We start from the raw sequence: 22774 nt of genomic DNA, 5'->3' as shown, positions 1-22774 counted from the left end.
CAAGGTATTTTGGTCATTGCACACATTTTACTATGACTAGCTGGTGAAGAGATATCATGACAAAGGATACTCTTATAAAAGAATGAAATTGGGAGCGTGCTTACAGTTTCAGTGGGTTAGTCCATGATCATCAGGGTAGGGAGCTTGGCAGCAAGTGGGCAGGCAGGGTGCTGGAGAAGTGGCTGAGAGCTTAATATCTTAAAATGCAGGTAGGAAGCAGAGAGAGAGAGAGAGAGAGAGAGAGAAAAGAAGAAGAAGAAGAAGAAGAAGAAGAAGAAGAAGAAGAAGAAGAAGAAGAAGAAGAAGAAGAAAGAGAGAGAGAGAGAGAGAGAGAGAGGTGGTGGGAAGAGGAGACTGGGTCTGGCATGGACTTTTAAAACCTCAGAGGCCACCCCCAGTGACAAGGACACACCTACTCCAACTAAACCACACCCCCTCATCCTTCAAAGCAGTTCACCAAACTGGGGACTAGGCATGCAAATGTATGAGCCTATGGGAGCCATTCTCATCCAAACCACCACAGTGGCCAATAAATCCAGAATTGCTTTTGCTGGCCAGTCAACACACTAAACTTTGAGTTGTTTCACTTGCTCTCAGAGCCCTGACTTTAAACAGAAAACCATACATTCTCATTTGTAAACTTGTAAACAAGGAAGAAAGCACACAATGAGTTTGGGTGATAGCCTGGCAAGTTACAACTGGTCTCTTAATAAATCAACTACTAGTTGGACAAGACAAGATAGCCAAAAGTATAAGTCATGTTTTCATGTAGTGCATACAGGAAGATCATCTGATAACTATGCATACACACAGTTCATATACCTCAAAATGCACTTCTAGGGAATCTGAATGTGTAGTTTGTGATAATTAGCTAGTATTCATCATTCTGTGGCCTTAATGGGCTTGATGATGGTGAAATCAAGCATACCTTATCATGATTTCTACAAGCTTCATGAAGAATAATTGGACTATGGATTATATCACTGAAGGCTTGTCTAGTTCTAGTCCTGTCTTCTGAATTCCTTTGAATCTGTATTGAATATCAATAGTCATTAAGTATTATGCTTAATCACATTCCCACATTCATTATAAAGGATGATGTGCCACATCTAGGCTACTAGATCTTTACTAGAGTCTGGAGCTAGTCTTCAAATCCAACACTTAGAAGTCTGAGGTTCACTTGTGTGAATGTTTGAAAATGGTGCAGTTAGGAAGCTGGAAGAATTTAAATGACAGAAATCAGCTGAAGGAAAAGCTTAAATAGACTAAGTCTTACATGGACAAGTATTGTTTTTATTCTAAAATAAAATGGAGAAGATAACAAATAGATAAATCAGCTTTAATACTAATGCTGTTTTTGTTTTTTATAGGATAAAGAGAACATACTATAACCCTGAGTTACAGCTTCACCCAGGGGCTTTGATAAGGGCACTCAAAGTATAAGGGAGTTAAATGCTACTGTTACCTAGAAATTCCTGTTTTCTTGCCTGAGATTCTAGAAATACTCAGAAAAGCTCTGTTCTGAAACATACTACACAGCTGGACATGAAATAACAAAGGATTTTAATTCTGAAGTGTGTTTGTATTTTGTTGTATGCATTTAGTTTTTCTTCTCATCTTGATTAAATTCCTTTAGTAAACTTAACACTTCTAGAGTTTAGAAAGAGGATAAATGTAGATGTAATTCTAAACAGTCTTATTAAATAAGAAACACAGAGCCAAATAAAGAGTTAAAAGCCCAAGAGCACTAGCGAATAGCCTTTAGCTTACCAGCCACTGCTGTCCTTCCCCTGAGAAAACAGACCTACTTCCTCTGTGTCTGTATTTTTAATTGACTTTCTGTTCTGCCTTTTGATTGGTTCTAAACCCAACCACATGACTTCTTCGCCACTGCCTGTCTATACAGACCTCCAGGTCTCTATGGTTGATACTTGGATTAAAGGCGTTTGTCACCAAGCTGGTTGTCGTTGAACACACAGACTCTGCCTGCCATATGATTGGATTAAGGGTGTGTGCTACCACTGCTAGACTTCTGCTAAATGGCTTGCTATTAGCTCTGACCCCCAGGCAACTTTATTTATTAGCATACAAATAAAATCACATTTCAGCACAAATAAAATATCACCATAGATAAACTTAACACTTCCGAGGTTCAGGAAGAGAGCCCTGCCTTCAGAATACTTCAGGATCAGAATTTCAGGTTCAGGCCATCCTGAGGGCATCAAACTCTGGAGAAGTTAAGATACTTCCCATTTTCCAACCCATATTCATTTTCTCTCACAGGAGGTTCATGCAAAACAAGCAAAGCTCACTGCTCTCCAGCTATACAAACTAAATTGACTTTCTGTATGTTTCTTCAACTTAAATAGTAGATCTGTCTACATAAAATATGCTCGAGATACACATAAATGATAACAGACCATTGTAACATTTACAAAAGGTCTAAGAAGAGACAAAAGAAATGGGAGAAAGCTACACACACACACACACACACACACACATACACATACACACACACATACACACACACATACACAAACACATACACATACACACACACATACACACACACACACAATTATAAATACAAAACAATAATGGGACAAGGAACCTTTGTTACAAAAAGAAAGCTTTTTCATTTATAGACTCAGAAAGAAAACTGCTATCTTCTACATATATTTATTAAAAGTAAATATTGATGCGTGTAAGCCTATTTTTTTAAAAGCTTATATTTTCATTCATAAACAGTACTATCAGCTTTATGAGCTCCTCTTCTCCATGAGGTCACACTGGATAAATCTCCTTTCTCTGCTTTTCACAATCACTTGTCTCTCTAATTGACACTTGGACCCTAGACAAGAGCTGCCAGAGCCTTGTGACCCTAAACGCTCCAGGAACAAGATCAAGTTCATACCCTGGGTAGTCTTAGCTTCCTACATCTAAGATAATTACCTGAGCTTGGAGACACTGTCACTGTGTGCCCAGGGCACACAGTAGAAATGAATTCAGGTTTCAATCGCATGTTTATCTGATCTATATTTTGCTTTTAACTGCTTTTTTTTAAGGTCTAAAAGGACTGTTTTAGTTGTTTTCTTTGTGCTCACAAGAAGGCATTGGGTTGCACTGTTGTTTAGGTATTTTAAATTGCATGCTGAGAAAAATCAAGACAAGGAGGTTTTGTCCACAGCTGGTGAGGAGTGCTGAGAGGGGTTGTATTAACCGTGTCTTTTATTTTCTAAATTCTGCTGCTTTGACATCTGGGGTCTTGCTGACTGGAAGGGCTGACTCTCCCAGGGTAAGCCAATACTTTCCACACACAACTCAGCCAGAGTAGACCTTGTCTTGCAAATATAAATCCATCAACCAGCTTGTTCCTAACCTCCTCATTTAGCAGATGCTCACATTCCAGCACCCTATCCACGACACTAAGCATCCAAGAGTCAGATGAAAGAAATCTGAGGATGACCCCTATGCCTTAGAGACTACCGACATTTGAACCAGCTAACTTGAAACCTGCCTTACCCCACCTCCTCATAGAAACTCTTGCCCACATTTCCCCCCCACCCACATCTCAGTGGTGCAGCTTTCCTTCTCTAGAGATTCATGATGAGTAACACCAAGTTCTTTCCTGATAGTCATGTCTTCAGATTGGCTTTGCCATCCCTAAATAACAACAAAATCTATATTTTAAAATAGATTCAAACAGGCAAATGATAGTGCAAGCAAGCTGTATGGGGACATGAGAGAGCCTCAGGTCTCTGTGGGGAACTCAGGAAGGGGAGACTGAGCTTCAGAGCCATCTATCCCTCCTCTTCTCTGGTAGTGTGAGGCTTTAATAAAGTAAAAATTGACTAGAGAGTGAGTGAGTATCAGCGGCGAGGGGTCAGAGACAACTCTCCCCTGCCACCCTCAGCACACTGTAGAGTTCCACTAATCTTTCAGGGACCTCCACTCAGGGCAAACTGGGGTTCAAACCTTTGAAACTGAGAGGATTTCAGGACTAGGCAGTTTAGTGTGTCCAAGTTGGTGATTTTATGAATGATATTAAACATGATAAAGGAGAGGCACAGAAGAGACATGCCCAAGTGAGAACATGTACTTCCAGAAGGAGATAAGGTGAAATAAAGTTTAGCCATGTGTGGGACCGGCTTTCCCAAGAGAGAATACATAAAAGTGTCTTAGCTGTGTTCTTATAAACCCTTTTAGTGGTTCCCAGGTAACATTTCAAAGTGCTACTCAGAAACATTTTTACCGCCTTTCCTCTCCATTTTGAGAAAAGATATGTGAGGTGGCTCTGGGATACTCCAGATAAAATTATAATCTGATGAGGTTAAACCAGAAGCCACTAGGGCTGCTCAAGGAGTTTAGTACATGCCCTTTCCCTATAATGTGGGTTCTGATGCAATTCCTAAAATTCTGAATATTTATGGGATGGGGGGAGCAAAACAAGTAACTTATATAATTGTTAATTGTGTCTAATTTTTTTCTTTATGCATGTGGTTTCAGGATTTTTAAGTTTTCTTTTATTTTTGAGATTATAACATAATTATGTCATTTCTCCCTCCAAACCCTCCCTTGCTCTTTCAAATTCATGGCCTATTTTTCCATTGATTGTTATTACATGCATATATGTATATAAATGTGTATATTCCTAAATATAACCCGCTCAGTTTGTATAATGTTACTTGCATGTGTATTTTCAAAGCTGACCATTTGGTCTTAGATAACCAATTGGTGTGCTCTTCCCTGGGAAAGAATATTCCTCCCATTTTCAGCATCCCTTAGTTGCCTATAGTTCTTCATTTTTTTAAATTTATTAGCTCATATTTTTTATTTAGACATAAAATTATTTAATCTTTTTGAGTATATAAGAAACACCATGATAAGCATTAGTGTACTCACATTCTGAATATGTCCTTGATCATTAGAAGAGGTACTACTCAAATGTGGTAAACTCTTCATTGGGTTCTTTTTTAATTGAAAATAGATTGTTTTCTCATACAATATATTCTGGTTATAGTTTCCCCTCCCTCCACTCTTCCCAGTTTCTCCCTATCTACCCTCCCCTCCAGATCTGCTCCCTTCTGTGCCTTATTAGAAAAAACCAGGCTTCTAAGAGATAACAACCAAACCTGACAAAAAAATATAATAAGATGAAGCAAATATTGTCATATTGAAGTTGGACACAGCAACCCAACAGGGGGGAAAGAGTCCCAAGAGGAGGCAAAAGAGTCAAAGACATAGTCATTCTTATAGTCATGAGTCCAATAAAAATACTAAGCTAATAGCTATAGCATAAACATAAAGGACCTGGTGTAGACCAATGTAGGACTTGTGTTTGCTGCTTCAGTCTCTGGGAGCTCATATTCCCTTTGCTTAGTTGATTCAGGGAGCTTTGTTCTCCTGGTGTCCTCCATCCCCTCTGACTCTTAACAATCTTTTCTGCCTCCTCTTCTGCAGGATCCCCTGAGCTCTGGGAGGAAGGATTTGATAGGGGCTTCCAATTTAGACTCTCTCTTTCTCTGTATAATGTCTGACTGTGGGTCTCTGAATCTGTTCCCACCTCCTATTAGAGGAAGTCTCTCTGATGATGACTGGATAAGGCACTGAGCATTGAGTATAGTAGAACATCATTAGGAATCATTTTATTAGTTTAGTTTGGTTTTGACCAATCATGTTTGGTTTTACTCTAAGTCTTTAAACTATCTAGGCTTTGGTTCCCGGTTACCCAAGCAGTGTTGAACATGAGTTGGGGAAGAAGCCTTGAGTCAAATCAGACATTGGTGGGTTACGATCACAAGTCCTGTGCCACCATTGCCCTAGCATATTTTGCAGGCAGGACAGATTGTAGGTCAAAGGTTTTGTGACTGTGTTGATATTCTCCTTTCTCTTTCAGAAGTCTGTAGAGTACCTTTCCATACCAAAGAGACTAAAATATAGGGGTAAAGGCTCTGGGTAGGTACCAGATCAACTCTGTAGTCACAGAGTTGTGTGGTTGTTGTCCTCAGCAATGGGGCCTTGCTGTCAGGTTTTGGAGAACAGGCTATTTTTTAGCACCAGCCTGGGTTGTTTGGAGATTTCCATGGGACCCTCTTGGCCAACAACTCAATTGAATGCAACTCAGATCTACTGTTGGTAGCCTTGCCTGCCTGGCCACAAGAGATGGCCTATTGAAACTCCATATTCCCCATTATTAGAAGTCTTCATAGGATCCCCTTCATAGATTCCAGGAAGTTTCCACTGTACTAAGTTTAGACACCAGCACCCAAATGCCTTCCCCCCTCCCTCATTTCCAACTGTCTCTCCTCAAACTCTCTTCATCCATGGCACCCAACCCCAACTCCTCTGCTCCCATCCCCACCCATCCTCAGTCCCCCCATATCTATCCTATTTCCCCTTCCCAGGGAGATCCATGTGTTCCCACTAGAGCACTCCTGTTTAACCTAACCTCTTTGGGCCTATGGATTATATCTTAGTTATCATTTACTTAATGGCTAATATCCACTTATAAGTGAATACACACCATATTTTTCTTTCTGGGTCTTGGTTACCTTATACAGGATGATTGTTTTCTAGTTCCATTCATTTGCCTGCAAATTTCATGATATCATTTTTTTTAACAATGAGTAATACTCCATTGTGTATTTTTTTACTCATTCTTCTGTAGAGGGACATTTAGATTATTTCCAGTTTATAGCTATTATGAATAAAGCTACAATGAACATGGTTGAGCAAGTGTTTTTGTGGTAGAATGAAGCATCCTTTGGGTATATGCTCAAAGTGAAATAGCTAGGTCTTAAGGTAGGTTAATTCTCAAGTTTCTGAGGAACTGCCATATTGATTTCCATAGTGCTTGTACACGTTTTCACTCACACCAGTTTGTTCTACATCCTCAACATCATGAGCTGTCACTTGGGCTATTGGCCTTAACCATTCATACAGGTGTCAGATGGAATCTCAAAGTAGTTTTCATTTGCATTTCCATGGTGGCTAAGGATTTTGAACATTTCTTTAAATGTTTCTCAGCTATTTGAGATTCCTCTACTGAGAATTCTCTGTTTAAATCTGTACCCCAATTTTTAATTAGATTACTTGGTTTTTTGATACCTGGTTTTTCTATATTTTGGATATTAGTCCTCTAGCAGATAGGGAGTTTGTAAAAATCTTTTCCTATTTTGTAGGCTACTACTTTGTCTGATTAACACTGTCCTCTGACTTACAGAAGCTTTTCAGTTACATTTATTAATTGTTGATCTTAGTGCCTGTATTATCGGGGTTCTGTTCAAAAAATTGTCTCCTGCACCAGTGAATTCGTTTTCTCAACTTCATATGGAACACCAATGACAGCTAAAACAACCCTGAACAATAAAAGAACTGCTGGAAGTATCACTATCCTTGATTTCAAGTTGTACTGTAGAGCTAGAGTAATAAAAACTGCATAGTATTTACAAAAAAAAAAAAAAAAAAACAGACATATTCATCAATGAAATCAAATTGAAGACCCCAAAATAAACCCAAACACATATGGATACCTGATTTTTGAAAAACAAAAACAAAAACAAAAACAAACAGAAATACACACTGGAAAAAATAGCATCTTCAACAAATGGTGCTGACTAAACTGGATGTCTTTATGTAGAATACAAATAGATTTGTACTTAACACCCTGCACAAAATTTGATCCACTTTGGTGGATCAAACGCCTCAATATAAAAGCAGATACACTGAACTTGAGAGAAGAGAAAGTGGGGAATAGCCTATAATTCTTTATGGATGGTTGAGGTCTTGTGGTCTTTCCCCCCATCCACTCAACATGCTCAACATGTCCATTATTGTTGTTCTTGTTCAGCTCAAGTTTAGACTGTCATGTTTGTGAGATTTTATGGGTGTAGCCTCTGACATTACTAGGATATACAATGTCATAGCAAACTCCCTGATCCTCTGACTCTTAAAATCTTTCTGCCTCCTCTTCTACAATGTTCTGTGAGCCTTAGGTGCAGCCATTGTTTAATAGATGCATCCACTGGGACTGGGCTCCATATACATTTTAATTGGTTGTGGTTTTCTGGAGCAATTTCTACTTGTTGTGAAGAGAAATTTCCTTAGTGAGGAGTGAGGACTACATTTATCTGTGGCAATAAGGACAAATGTATAGGATGTAGTTAGGAATTATGTTGGCTTAGAAAGTGGTTGCTGCTAGGGTGTGTGTACCACTACTTCACCCTTAGGGTTATCTTAGCATGCTGGTCATTTTTGTGATTCATGGTTGCTATAGTTGGGTAGGACTGCTGGTTCCTCCCTCCTTCAGAAACTTGTGTGGGAGGAGGCATCAGTCAGTTTCTGTTGCGATGTTCTTGCTCCACTGCCTCTCAGAGGCTTCAAGCAGATACCTAGGTGAAGGGTTTTTTTTTCTTTTCATGTCTCCCTAAATTTCCCCTGCTGTCTTTATCTCATGTCAAATGAAAATCAGAGCTTGGGGGCTTTATTTCCTTCTATCCTCCACTCCTTTCATGTTCTAGTGTTTTCTGAACCTGGTGGGTTGGAGATCTTAGAAAAGGGGTCCGGCTCTACCAGAGTCCTGACAAAGCCATGGAAGGACTTCTGTTGGGTTGGACCTTGGGTGGGATGGTGGGGACGGTGATTTACATCTCCTGCATCTGTCCCTGTCTGTGCAGGTGCAGGGTACAGGGACAGGAGCATCTCCAAAAATCTCTGAGGATCCAGGACAGAGGTAAACAGAAGAACTGAGGCACTTCGATCCCTGATTCTATAAAGGACTTAATCAGGTATATCCATATTAAAAGATGTCATTGGTGTATATTCATTGAACATAGTGACAAGGCTTCACAAAGAAGAATTATTTCAAGTATCTCATAATGTAATCAAATTCACCACTTCCTAACCCTAACATTTCAGAGAATAAATAAAGGGAAGAAAAGTAAATAGATGTACAAAATAAAGATGAAGGGAAGATAGTTGTGACTGTTTTCCAGATAAAGTTCCAGATAAACGTAATATGGAAAGATAAAAACAGTAAATAAATGCAATCAGATGATGTAAAGCAATTCTTGGGAAGCTGAGGCAGGGAAAAACCCATATCCAGGCCAACCTGCACTCTTTAAAAGGCTCATTTAAAAACAAGATGTGGGGAGAGAATAAGGCAAGACAATGCTGGTTAACCAAACTGAAATAATATGCCAAATAAAGGAAGTATGATGGACAGAGAATTGGTGGAGGGTTCAGAATGGGTGTCTATTAAGTCCCTTTTCTGGGCATGGGTACAGTGCCACAGATGGGTACAGCACAGGGTCTGGCCTTCTGCACCTCTACAAATGAGTGAGGGTGCAAGGCCCATCTCTACGCAATTGCTATAGCCTAAGGTCTAGACTATATTTCAGTTTCATCAAACATTGTGTGGTTTTGTCTATCAAGAGGTACTCTGCAATCTCATAACACCTGCTCCAATTTAAGATTGCGAACAGAAGAGAGAAGAGCCTTTACCTCTAGAGGTGTACTGTCATCTCACAGCAGGTCTTTAAAAAAAATGAGTTCTGGCCACTTCTTCATCAAGTGCCAAGAAGAGAGGGCTTCCTGGGCCTCTCTGTAGTATGTGGATCCCAATGTCCCTGTCTGGTTGGACTTTCAGTCTAGTGAAGGATGTGCCCAATATTGATTTTAGCTTTCAGACAGAACAATTTACTTGCATAAGGCAGGAGCCAGACTCTACATCTGCAGCACTTATACAGAAGACAAAAATCTAAAGACACTGAGAAAGGGTTGGAAGTCAGGGCCCTAAATAAGTCCAATTCACCTGTAACGTTGTGGAGGTGAGGATCCCAGATACTGACATTCCTCCTAAAGAAGACATGGAAGGAAACACCAACATATAGCATACCGCCAGGGCAGGAGTCTTAAGGTAGAGTGGGATAAAATCAAGGGAGCTCTCTGGTGAGCAGTCATCCCAGCTGTTCAAAGGAGAATCAATGGGTCATCATAAACTGCTTGGAAACAGAGTGCACTATAATTGCTGAGAGTATTATTCTCTCTTGTCTTGGAGAGTGAAGTAAATATATGATACTAAATAAATCACTGATTCCAATATTGAAAACTTAGTATAAAAGATAATGAAATCAAGAAACACTAATTTACAAAGGAAAAACAATCACACTCTGAGTGACAAAACAGCTAAATTGTAAATTTAATATAAAATAGCCTTTTTATATTACGACTCCAATAGACTCAAAGTGCTGGTTATTAACACTAATGTACAATAATAGTATTATTACTGAGGGTTTTGTTTTGTTTGGTTTGGTTGGTTTTATTTGTTTGGATGGTTTTTTGGGGTTTTTTTTGTTTTTGTTTTGTTTTTTTTTGGTTTTTTGGTTTTTTGTTTTGTTTTGTTTTGTTTTGTTTTGTTGTCCATGGCTGGCTTCAAACTCACTGTATAGCCAAGAATGAACTTCACTGACTCTATTCCCAGCCTCTGTTACCTTTGGCAGCTTGCCGACCTGGTGAGCCTCTGTTTCCCTAACTAGGAATATTGAAACTGTCCTTACACATATGCATGCATATGGTGTGGGTTTCTGTTATCCCCTCAAGGTCCTCTTCCTTCACTGCTTCACGAGGCTGTGCTGTGAGAAAGAGGCAACCCCAGGCAGCAGCGTGCACAAAGCAGCTTCTCTGTAGGGAGCAAGGACTTGCCAAGGTACTGCAGGTTCTTCTCTTCATTCCGTTTATAGTTCAGCTGTGAGTGGATTTTCTTCTCTTAATATTAGTCTGGCTATTTTACGGTAGACAAATCCCCTTGGCTATGTCTGTGTGTATAACCCAGTCTCTCTTGAAGGAGAGGCTGTGCCCTTCACAATCTAGAGAAAATACGCTTTGAGAACCACTCTAAACCATCGGTGTTATCACCTCCTGTCTTGTTTGTTCTAAGGCAAACTCTAAGGTGCCTCATTTTTAGTTTTCTCCAGTTCTTCATCTCCTTCCCAGAAAGCGCTCACTAACACCTCCTGCTTCATCAAAATTGCTTTCTGATCCTGAAAACGTATTTTTTCTCCATGGTATATTCTTTAGCCCTTCACATCTCTCTGAACCAATAGTTCTTTCTGCCGCTTTTCAACTTTGGAGAGGATCTTCAGTTAATCTCAGCAAGCTGTAAATCCTTTCATTTGTAAATGTTCCTCTTTCAGCACCTACTCTCAGAGTTTAGAGATGACCATAACACAGTGCCTCACCCCGCAATGAGTTCACAGATGCGACCAACTGCAAATAATTGTTTGGCGGTGAAGAAAAGCCTTGATAGAGAGATGGGTTTAACTTTTAGCCAGAGGCATTTTCATTCAATTATTTCCAGCCTGCCTCGTTTCAGAAGAGATTGATACTTTTGCAAACTGATGTAAATAAGGTCTGTGTAGTCGGGACTTCGTGTCTGTCTTAGCTCACTTAGCTCACTCCAGAACCTTGCGTGGACCACCCTAACACATCTTCCACCTGCGCCGACACTGAGCCTCAGAAAGACCATTTTTAAAAAACCACTGGGAGAACTAGGAAGAACACCTGGCTAGAGGGTCCACAGGCTGAAGCTGTTTCTATAATTCTGTGAGGGCACACCACCTCTGGTACTCCCATTTTCCTCTCACTGCACAGCAAATTAACACAATTTAAACAGCACAATAGCCATGTGATATCACATGGTTCTATAGGTCAGAGGTCAGTTTGGGGTAAGCTTGTGTTTACTAGGTTCCTGTATTCAAGATGTCAGGTCCATTGTTTTCCACTAGAGAAAGCACTTTCCTGCTCATTCAGGTGGGTAGCAGAGGTAGCATGCCTGGTGCCCCGTTTCTGGGTGTCTGGGAAGCCAAACGCTGTTCTTCAGTCCTTACAACTTGGTTGTTTCCTTAGTACCAGGCAAGCCACGTATGATGTCCCCGTCACTAAGTCTGTCTAGTGCTTCAAGTCTCTGGCTTAGGAAGGGCCCAGTCCTCTCTTAACAAAAGGCTAGACTGCAGGAGAAAAATCTTCTGGCCCCTTTAAGATGCCAGATCTCACAGATTGAAGAAATCAGTCACCCTACTGCCACCCCCCCACTCCCCCCCCCCCCCCCCAGGCTCTCTCCCTGGATGAGTTAAGAATCTATCTGGCCTTGTAGTTTTTATAGCTCCTAGTTTATGGTCATGGAAGGCAGGGATTTTCCTCCAGCCAGGAGATTTGTCACAGCGCTCTTCTGTCTCTGACAGCTATCCTTCTTGCTTTCTTACGCCTACCTCCAGAGATCCCTTCTAATGAAGTGCTTGTCCTTCCTTCAGGGCCCTGTCCTGCTGATTCTAGCATACAGAGATGATTCTTTTCTCACCAGGTCCCCTACCTGGGGATCACAGCACTGAGATACTTCCTCCTAATGAACCTCATTCTTACAGAGGAACTACATGTCAGTTCCTCTCCAGAACCAGTGGCCATGCTGCTGTTTCCTACATCTAGGCCCTCACAATCAGCTGTGCCATGTGGAATTGTCGAGTAATGGGCATGTCTTCCCGTCGTCCTCACAGCTCATCCCCACACTTAAGGGAGAGGCCTACACATGAGATGAACACCAAGGGAAGCGAGATGTGAGGCCATCTTAGCCGGCCACACCCTCAGCCGGTCCCCTCCTTTGGTGTGGATGGTACCCTGATTCTGAAGGGCTAATGGAGACGAAGGGAAGAAAATCACAGCAGAAGACCAAAAGGGATGTAGGCTCTGAATGACAGATAAATCAGAAAGAGTCCCACAGGAAATTACTGCACAGTCTACTTACCGCCTCAGATTGCTGTTAAGGCAAAAAAATTTTTTTTTTAAAGATTGAAGTTCATTTTGGAAGATAAAATGAAGAAAGACTGAAGCACTCTGGCTGTTATTCCTTTGGCAACAGAGGAACCTAACTGTGTACTCTGTGTCTTAGTCACTGTCCTATGCTGTGAAGAGACACCATGGCCATGGCAACTCTCATTTAATTGGTGGCTTGCTTAAAGTTTCAGAGGCTTAATCCATTATCATCATGACAGGGAGCGTGGTGGACGGTAGGCATGGTACTGGAGAACTGGCTGATCCACAAGTGCAGAGAGACTGGGCCTGGCATGAGCTTTTAAAACATCAAAGTCCATCCCCAGTGACACATTTCTTCCAACAAGGCCACACCTCCTAATCCTTCTAATCCTTTCAAACAGTGCCACTCCCTGATGACTAAGCTTTCAAATATGAGCCTATTTTTTAATCAAACCATTCTTATTCAGACAACCGCATTGTACTTAGTTTGAATGCAGCCTTTTCATCTAACCAGCATTATACAATTTTAGACAGATTACATAATTCGGAAGTGAGGAAGGTATCATGTTCTTTAATCCTCTTAGCTAGCAGAACTAAGCACACGCAACTGTTTCCTGGTAAAAGCCACTGAACTTAAGATAATAGAATCTCAGTTCATACTCTAAGCTAGGCCCTGTGCTAAGCAATCATATTTCACAGAATTCCTGAAATGACTTAATAAAGCACCCTGTGTGTTTTAGATGAGGACACATACAAAGACAACCTGACAACCCCTTGCTCAGAATTAGAGGCCCATCAAGAACTGCTTCCAGGCCTTTTCAGCCTTGCAGAGCTTGAATTTCCACTGGGGAGGATCAGAACCTGAAACACATTGGAAAGTCTGTTGCAAAGACAGGGCGACAGCTCCAGAGGTGACTGTGTGCTAGAAAAGGCTTAACAACCGAGCTTCCCAAGAATCCCCCATTAGTTACAGCATTTGTAGGTTTCCTTGATGTAGATGTGTTATGGCAAGTGTCAGGCTCCAGCTAGGGAGCACAGAATGCAGACATATAAGAGAAGCAACCTCAGCCTTGCAGGGTAAAGGAAAAACAACCCCATTTTTACTAGAATCAGGTTTTTATTGATACACTAGAGAAACTTTAAGCAAGTAAAGCAATTGAATGGACTTACTCAAAAGCCAGAAGTTCCTGGGACTCCAGGTAATTGAAGCAGAGCTTGATGCTATGAGAGAGAACTATACACCAAACTAGAGAGCAGATGTAAAATAGAAGAGTTCTAGACATTGGTCATTTCCTGTTCCTTCCGTGGACTCTGCGGCACAGTCTCTCACACTCGGGTCAGAGATTTTTCATCAGCCACAGGCTCCTGAAGCAGAGGGTTGGAGTCTGGGGTTGGTAGTTAATGATCTCAGCCATGCTCATCTCTGCCTCTCCACTTTGCAGACCTGGAGTCCTTCTCTCCTTCTGTTTCAATAGTTTAGGCTGGGAGCTTTCAAATGCTACTTTGTAAAAAGCACATTCTTGGCATTTCTTTGCTACTGTCTTCCAAAGATGAGAACTATAAATAATAGTTAATTAAACTTAATTACAAATTTCCTTCTTAAATAGTGTTTAGTGATGTAGTGTTTAAATTTCCATAAAAATCACACCTTTGAAATTGCTTAATTATGTTTCCCTGCCAATTTAAATTGCTCATAAAAAGAAAAAAAAACTTAAAATACATAGTTTCTAATTCTTTCTCTAAATTATCCCAGAAGTCTTGCTTTTTCTCTTGAAGACAGCCCTGTTCCAATAAACACTGCAAAATCAGCAAATTCAGGAGAAGTCACGGTGCTGTGGGAGGAAGAGGGAGGGGACACTTCAGTCTCCTGCTTCCTTTTAATTTGTGCCTAACAGATTAAAAATGAAAAACACCCACTTAGAAGTTTCGTTCTTACTCAAAAATCTTGCAGTTAATGCATGTAATAATAGTTCGAAATGGTTTTGTTAAAATTTCCTCACAAAGGCATTGCTCTCTAGGTCATAGGGACCTAGAGTTCTAATTTCAATTATTACTGTATTAAGCTCACTTATTTGCATAATAAAATAATCATTAGCATTTATAGAATTTCTTTTTTTATCACATAGTCTCTCTCTCAAAAAGTATTTGCCTTACCTGCAAAAAGTTCTGTCACTAAAGCAAATCCGCAAACCAGTAATAGCCTGGTGGAGTTGGACAAATACTCACTGAAACCTACCTAAGTACCCAGCAGCTTGTTCTGCAAAGAGGCTAGCTGTTTGTTTTGTCATGAAGGACATCTTCCCATGTTCTGTGAGCTATCATAAACACGAAAACAGTTACAGCACATGTAACTTTATGTGCTTCTAGGCACAAAAGCAGTGAAAGGGGTAAAAATGAAAGATGATGGGCTGGAGAGATGAGTCTGTGGTTGAAGAGTGCTTATACTCTTCCAGAAGACCTGGGTTCAGTCCCCAGTACCATATTGGCCATTGTACAACTACCTGTAACTCTAGTTCCGGGGCCCTCTTCCGGCTTCTGCAGGCATATAAGGAGGAATACATACACACACACACACACACACACACACACACACACACACACACACACACACACATACACACACACACACACACACACACACACACACACACACACACACACACACACACACACACACACACACACACACACACACACACACACACGCACCCACACGTGCACACACATGAAAATACTATCAAAACAAGAAATGATAAATGCGTTGAAAAGCATTTCAATTTTAGTCTCTGACACTGCCTGATGCAAACTAGCAGAGATAGCTTGTGCTTAGGGAGAAGGCATATGGTGTTTTTTAGATGTGTCTGTGATGTGGAATTACCCAGCAAGGTTTACAAACTACAAATGCCTGCATCACAACCAAAGAATCTCAATCAGTTGGTCAGCACAAATTTTTTTTTAAAAAAAGAAAAAAGAAACCTGCAAAAAACTGTGGTAGCGTCTTCAAATTTCCCAGGATAACTTTGAGGCAGCCAAGTGCTGGATGTCGCTGGACACCCAGAAACAGCAATGACCTGCTTTTGTCATCAGCCATTAACTAACTACGTAACCCTGGGAAAACTCTTAGCACCTCTGGGCCACATAATACTAAGCTTAAAGTTAGATAGTTGGACTAAACAGAATATACTTCCAGCTCTAAACTCCTGTGAGTTCTAAGCAATAAAAATAACCAGTTCTAACCAAGAATTATAATCCTCAACACACTTATTATATTCAGCATTTACAACATGGAACCACTATGTGGAAAATATATTGCTAAGATTTTACTCTCAGAAAATATATAAATTATATAAGCTGCATGAGAAGCCAAAGTATATACATCAAAAGAAATCACAATCAAAGAGTCATATGCTGAATGCACATAAGGTTCATTTTGATACTGGCCATTTCTCTGGAATTGGGTGTTAGTGTCAAAGAAAAAATTGCATAGGAACAGTCAAATAATCAAGTAAGATTTTATTATGGTCTACTCACTAAGAAAGAGAGGTTGAATTCAATTGCTGAAACAGAAGACAGAATGGGAAGATTTTTAAATGCTGGAGTTAACGTAATTGTACTGAGAATATTAGGTGAGGAGGCTAGTTAAGGCCTTAAGCCATCTTTGTTTACAAATACTATTCAGGTATTAAAGGAAAATTATGAAATTCACAGGTACATGAATAGAACTGCAAAAAAATCATCCTGAGTGAGGTAACTCAGACCCCAAAAGACAAACATTTCATGTTTTCCCTCCTTTGTGGATGTTAGCTTTTTTGACTCTTTCAATATGTGTTTTATTTAGAATATCCAAAAAAATTAAGAAACTAGTAAGGCACTGAGGGAAGTGGGAATCTTTGAAGGGAAGGGACAAATAAACAGTGCTATAAAGGGAGAAAGTAAATAATTAAACAGAAAAGGTTAAATGGGTAGGGAGGGGAAGGTAAAGGGGTGAATTTAGGGAGGGACAACAATTAAGGCCTTTAAAAAAGCCACAAGTGGAAACCTACTTCTGTAGAAGCTCCCTTGATATAGACACATACAAGTGAAGTGAGCTTACCCTGTACCAAGGGGAACAATACACCACTAGACACCACATGCCAACAAGATCCTCAGTACTTGAATGAGTTACCTCTTTCAGAATTGTTGGCCAGTGGAATACCATAGATTCCCCCAAATATGCTTACTACACCTTAAAGTAACCTCAGAGGATGTACCAAAGTGTGTGTGTGTGTGTGTGTGTGTGTGTGTGTGTGTGTGTGAGAGAGAGAGAGAGAGAGAGAGAGATTCCTCTTTGAGTTCACAGCACAAGTGAGCCCAAATATGAATTCTCCACTCCTTCCCTTGTGCCTTCTTCTCATCTCTTTTTTGTGGTTATTGGCATGTCTGTTACATATCTGTTATGTGTATCTGATCTGTCTGTCCATATTGCCAGCCTGTATCATCTGTATGTTATGCCTCACCCTAACAAAGGGCTTTGTTTTGTTCTTACTGAGCAGAACAGAAAACATGGAATGGAATAGGACTAAGGGATACTTCTTAATAAAAATCTTTTACAGGATTTAATAAGGGAAGAAGTTACTTTTTACCTGATTCCAACTGGCCCAGAATAGCACAAACAAAACAAATATTATCAATCTCCATATATTGCTTCTAACACTTATGAACTAATTGTTATTTAAGACAACTGTGGATGAATTTCTAAATGGTCTTATTAAATAAAAAACACAGAGCCAGAAATTTGGGTTAAAGCCTCAGAGAGACCAGAGAAAGCCACCAGCCAACCTTACCTCACCAACTCTGCAGCTTCCAAATATGAGTTACTTCCTGTCTACCTGTAGATGTAACCGTCTTGTTAAATAAGAAACACAGAGCCAATTGCAGAGTTAAAAACCAAGAGGTCAGAGCAATAGCTGAGAGCTGAAAACCTTACCCTTCACTGCTTCTGCTGTCTTTCCTCTCCACAAGAGGCCTACTACCTGTGTCCTGTCTTTTATATGGACTTTCTGTTCTGCCTTCTCATTGGTTGTAAACCCGCCATGATCTCCTTGTCAATGACTGTCTGTACAGACCTCCAAGTCTTCTATGGTTGGTATTGAGATTAAAGGCATGTGTCTACATGCTGGCTGTATCCTTGAACACACAAAGATCCTGCCTAGCTCTGCCTCCCAAATGCTGGGATTAAAGGCATACACTATCACCACCCAGCTTCTGCTATGCCTTGCTCTGACCCCAAGGCAACTTTATTAATATACAAATAAAATCATATTTCAGTACAAATAAAATATCACCATATTTCCCCTTTTCTATTTTAATGAAAAGAAAAAAGGAAAAAGTTATAACAAATATAAGGAAAACTATATACAAAAGTACAATAACTATATACCATATATACAAACAATAAATACCTAAAAAATGTCTCATCCATTTGTATTTGACAAATTCAGAGAAAATAATTCTATTATCTATCCTACTTTGGTACGTCCAAAATGTACCTGATTCACTTTCTATCCTAGCTTATCTTACTAACAGAACTGTCTTATAACGTCTTTCAAATGTATACACTTACACCTCTAGTGAGTTTCTTTTCTGAAATTCTTAACAAGGAAAACTATAACTATAACTAACTGATCTTCAACTCCCTCAGAGATACAAGAAGGAAATAATATTACCTAATAAAAAATAAAAACAGGAAGTTCATGCAAGCAGCTTCCAAAAAAAAAAAAAACATGTGAGTTGACAGAAACAGCCAACTGCCTGGACACTCACCGGAGGTTTCTCCACAATGTTGGGGCATCATCTTCAGCCTATAGGCTTAGCGTATCTGATAGACTCATTTGTGAACTAGGATGTACACAAGGTCAACAGTTTGACCTCACATTTGGTAAGAGCAGTCCATGTACCAAAAACACCTGAATTCCACTAGTGTCATGTCATGATTCAGGATTTTAAATTCTGGAAATTGTTGATGGTTTGTTTTTTTGTTTTGTTTTGTTTTGTTTTGTTTTTTTAATTCAGCTGTCCATTCTTCTTGGCTGTGTATAAGTGGCTTCATCTCGGCATCTTGTTCTTCACTTCCCTCTATTAAATGCCAGTCTACTATTGAGAGGTGTGAGCTTAGGTACTCTTCAAGAATAACTGTTTCAGGTGCTGTTCCATTGCACATCAGAAGCCATCGGCCCACTCCCTGTTCAGCTGCCTTCAAAGAAAATGGCACGGTACCTTTGCCAGATTGCAAAGGCCATTCACTTCAGAGATGGTGCCATATTGTCCTGGCTTCAGAAGATGCCTTTTGATGAAACCACAACCACACTTGTTTTGGCAAGAATCAGTAGTCCTTTGTTTCATGTCCTGTTTGACAGCAGTTGATTAGAGGATACTTTGTTGTCCAGTGGCTAACTTTTGCCACAATGAAAGTTAACTCCATATGCAGTTTCTTCAATGCCCATATATTCTCTGAAGTAGATTGGTACTGCCAGGAGCTGACATGTCTCATAGTCATAACAAAAAAAGAAAAATTTTCTAAGTTATTAAAACATTTCAAATGCCATATTCTGTAGATCTCTGAAGGGTTTGAAGATGAACTGTCTATCTAAAATATATCTGTTCGATCTTGAAAACACACCTAATATGACTACAAGTTCATTTGTAATGTCTAACTACTAACTTTCATTTCTATATATCCTAATAGTTGGTAATAATAACATTCAAGGATTAGAAAACTGCATTACATTGTTAAATGAATAGTATAAGTACAATATCTTGAATAAGATTAGAAATATGTGTATGGCATATTCTAACTAACTAACTAACTAACTAACTAACTAACTAACTAACTAACTATATATATATATATATATATATATATATATATTATACAATATGAAACAATCCAATCCAATGTAAAGTATGTAAAACTAGTAATTGTCTTTTTCTTTTTTTCTCCTTTTTTTTATTTATTATATTTGTGTTTTAATTTTACATATCAGCCATGGGTTCCCCTGTCCTTCCCCTGCCTGCCCCCGCCCCTACATTCCCCCAATGGGTTCCCCTCCCCTCCATTCCCATCTCCTCCAGGGCCAAGACTCCCCTGGGGATTCAATTCAACCTGGTGGATTCAGTACAAGCAGATCCAGTACCCTCCTTCCAGGCTGAACAAAGTGTCTCTGTGTAAGCCCAAGGTTCCAAACAGCCAGCTCATGCACTAAGGACAGGTCCAGGTCCCACTGCCTAGGTGCCTCCCAAACAGTTCAAGCTATTCAATTTTCTCACTTATCCAGAAGGCCTGATCCAGTTGGGACCTCCACAGCTTTTGGTTCCTAATTCATGTGTTTCCATTAGTTTGGCTATTTGTCCCTGTGCTTTTTCCAATCTAGGTCTCAACAATTCACACTCTTACAGTCCCTCCTCTTTCTTGACAATTGGACTCCTGGAGCTCCACCTGGGGCCTGGCCGAGGATCTCTGCATCCACTTCCATCAGTTATTGGATGAGAGTTCCAGCACAACCATTAGGATGTTTGGGCATCTGATCACCAGACTAGGTCAGATCAGGCTTTCTCTCAACCATTGCCAGAAGTCTTCAGAGGATGTATCATTGTGGATTTCTGGGGACCTCTCTAGCACTTTGCTTCTTCCTGTTCTCATGTAGTCTTCATTTATCATGGTCTGTTATTCCTTGTTCTCCCTTTCTGTTCTTGATCCAGCTGGGATCTCCTGCTCCCCTAAGCTTTCTTTCCCTCAATCCTTGCCCTTCATTACTCCCACTGTCGTTCAGGTTGTTCATGTAGATCTCATCCATTTCTCTGTCATTGGGTGATCCCTGTGTCTTTCCTAGGGTCCCATTTTCTAGATAGCCTCCCTAGAGTGCACTTGGTCCAGACAGAGCTGACAGATTTAGGGAGCCTCTCTCTGGTACAGATGGAAGCTCTGGGCTGGATGGAAGCTCTGGTCCAGATGAAAGTGCTGGCTGGATGGGAGCTTGGGGTTGGTCTCTGAGTGTCAGGAAGTTCCTGGAGTCTCTTTATCTTGTCCAGATGGGAGCTCCAGGGCAGGATGGGAGCTCTGGTCCAGATGGGAGTTCCGGGGCAGGATGGAAGCTGGGGGCTGGATTCTAAGTCTCTGAAGTGGCTGGAGTCTCCGGCAGATGGGTGTGGGGGCAGGGCGTGGAGGTTGTAGGGTCCACCAGAGAATCTTGGAGAGGGGGAACCTTCCTGGTGGGGTTGGGGGGTCCTGCCCTATGGCCAGAACCTTGTGCCAAGTTGGGCAGGTCTTCCCCGGAATGGCTGGTGCCCAGGGCTGGGACCCAGGTGTGGGCCCCTTGGGTGTGACCCCAGGCACTCACCTCTAATTTTCTTTTTTTTCTTTTTTTTTTTTAAACAAGTACCTTAAATCTAATCTCCTTTGCCTAGCCCTTTTCCTAACCCTTAACAACAACTTGTAACCAACCCTCCTAAACAATGAAAACTATCCCAGACCCAAAACCCATTAAAAGACCAAAATACCACCCGCCCCACACCACCTCTTTGGGAATGTGGGTGTCATATTCTTAAAATTTCTTCCTTCTGGGTATGGGAAAAGGTATCTTTATTCTGAAAAGAAAATTTTTGGGTTAATTGTCAAATTCTAGGAAAGGTAGCTATATCCTTTGTTATCTAGTTTGAGCATAATGCCAAAGTTTAGGGTTTATTTCAAGTCCTTATTCAAGTAGTTTTCGAAACTGGATCATCTCAGCTAGCCATCTCAAAATTGCTCTGAGCACTTTGTAGTCCGAAGCTGAACTGTAGATCATGTTTGTCAGCTTAATGATATTATTATTGTCCACATGGAATTGTCATTGTGGGGCCCCATCTTCTTCCTGGAGATTTCAGTTGATGGCCATGATTTCCTGCAGAAAACTGATAAGAGACTTGAACACAAAGACATGTATAGGCACCTAATTGAAGCCTTTTTTCTAAAATTAGTTAGTACTCTATATGACCATTAATGTCTTAACGAAGTTTAAAATGTATATATATATACATATATATATATATATATATATATATATATATATATATATCTTGTAAATTTTGATATAAAATTCATACTTTAAGAAAAGTTTAAAGAATCAGAATAGAATCAAAGAATTGAGATTAGTAATAAAATAGTCCCTTCAATAATTTGGTTTTTCTCCTGTCCCATGTCAGAAGATGGCTCTTTCTTCTGGTATGATACAGGGAGTTTGCTTTTTCCTTTTAACAACATGCTTGAGTTTAAAGAAGTAGAGAGCCATTCTCCAACTCCAAAGTCAGCTTTAAATTTTAATTGAACTGGGACTACAAGACCAATAGTGTTAATTTTTTAGAGAAGAGCAGAAATAAACATTTAGAAAGATTTATGAAATTTTGTAGATGATATACCAATAGGCCATTTTACTCTTTTTCCTGGGACAGATGATTTGTCCTTTTTCTTCAGTTGTCTCATTTGTCCAGTGTTCTTCAGATTCCTTAGCCTTCATTCTCCTAAAAGACAAAAAACAAAAACCCTTCCCCAAGACTAATTTTGGGGAGGTTCCCTTTTGGCAAGTTATATCTGATTAAATGAAAAGGCATATATTAATGGTATAAATTAGTTTAAATTGGATGGTCATGCTGAACTATCACCTCCTCTAATTAAGAGGTCTCTTTTCTTCAAATCGAACCTTTATCAATTTTGATGATACCCACATCTACCCACACTTTTATTGCTTTGTTTTACTGTCCTCTCATTGGCTCTCTTAGCCCAGCTACCTCACTTCCTCTTCCTACACAGCTCTGTCACTTTCTGTCTATCTGTAGAGACCTCCAGGTCTCTAAGGTTAGTACTGGGATTAAAGGTGTGTGTCACCATGCTTGGCTTTGTTCTCTAGTGTGGCCTTGAACTAGCTGGCTAGTGATAGAATTAAGGGCATGTGCTGCC

Source organism: Onychomys torridus, chromosome 2, assembly GCF_903995425.1.
Source record: "Onychomys torridus chromosome 2, mOncTor1.1, whole genome shotgun sequence".
NCBI lineage: Eukaryota > Metazoa > Chordata > Mammalia > Rodentia > Cricetidae > Onychomys > Onychomys torridus.
The sequence above is the reverse complement of the archived record's forward strand: the minus strand, read 5'-3'. Positions refer to the sequence as shown.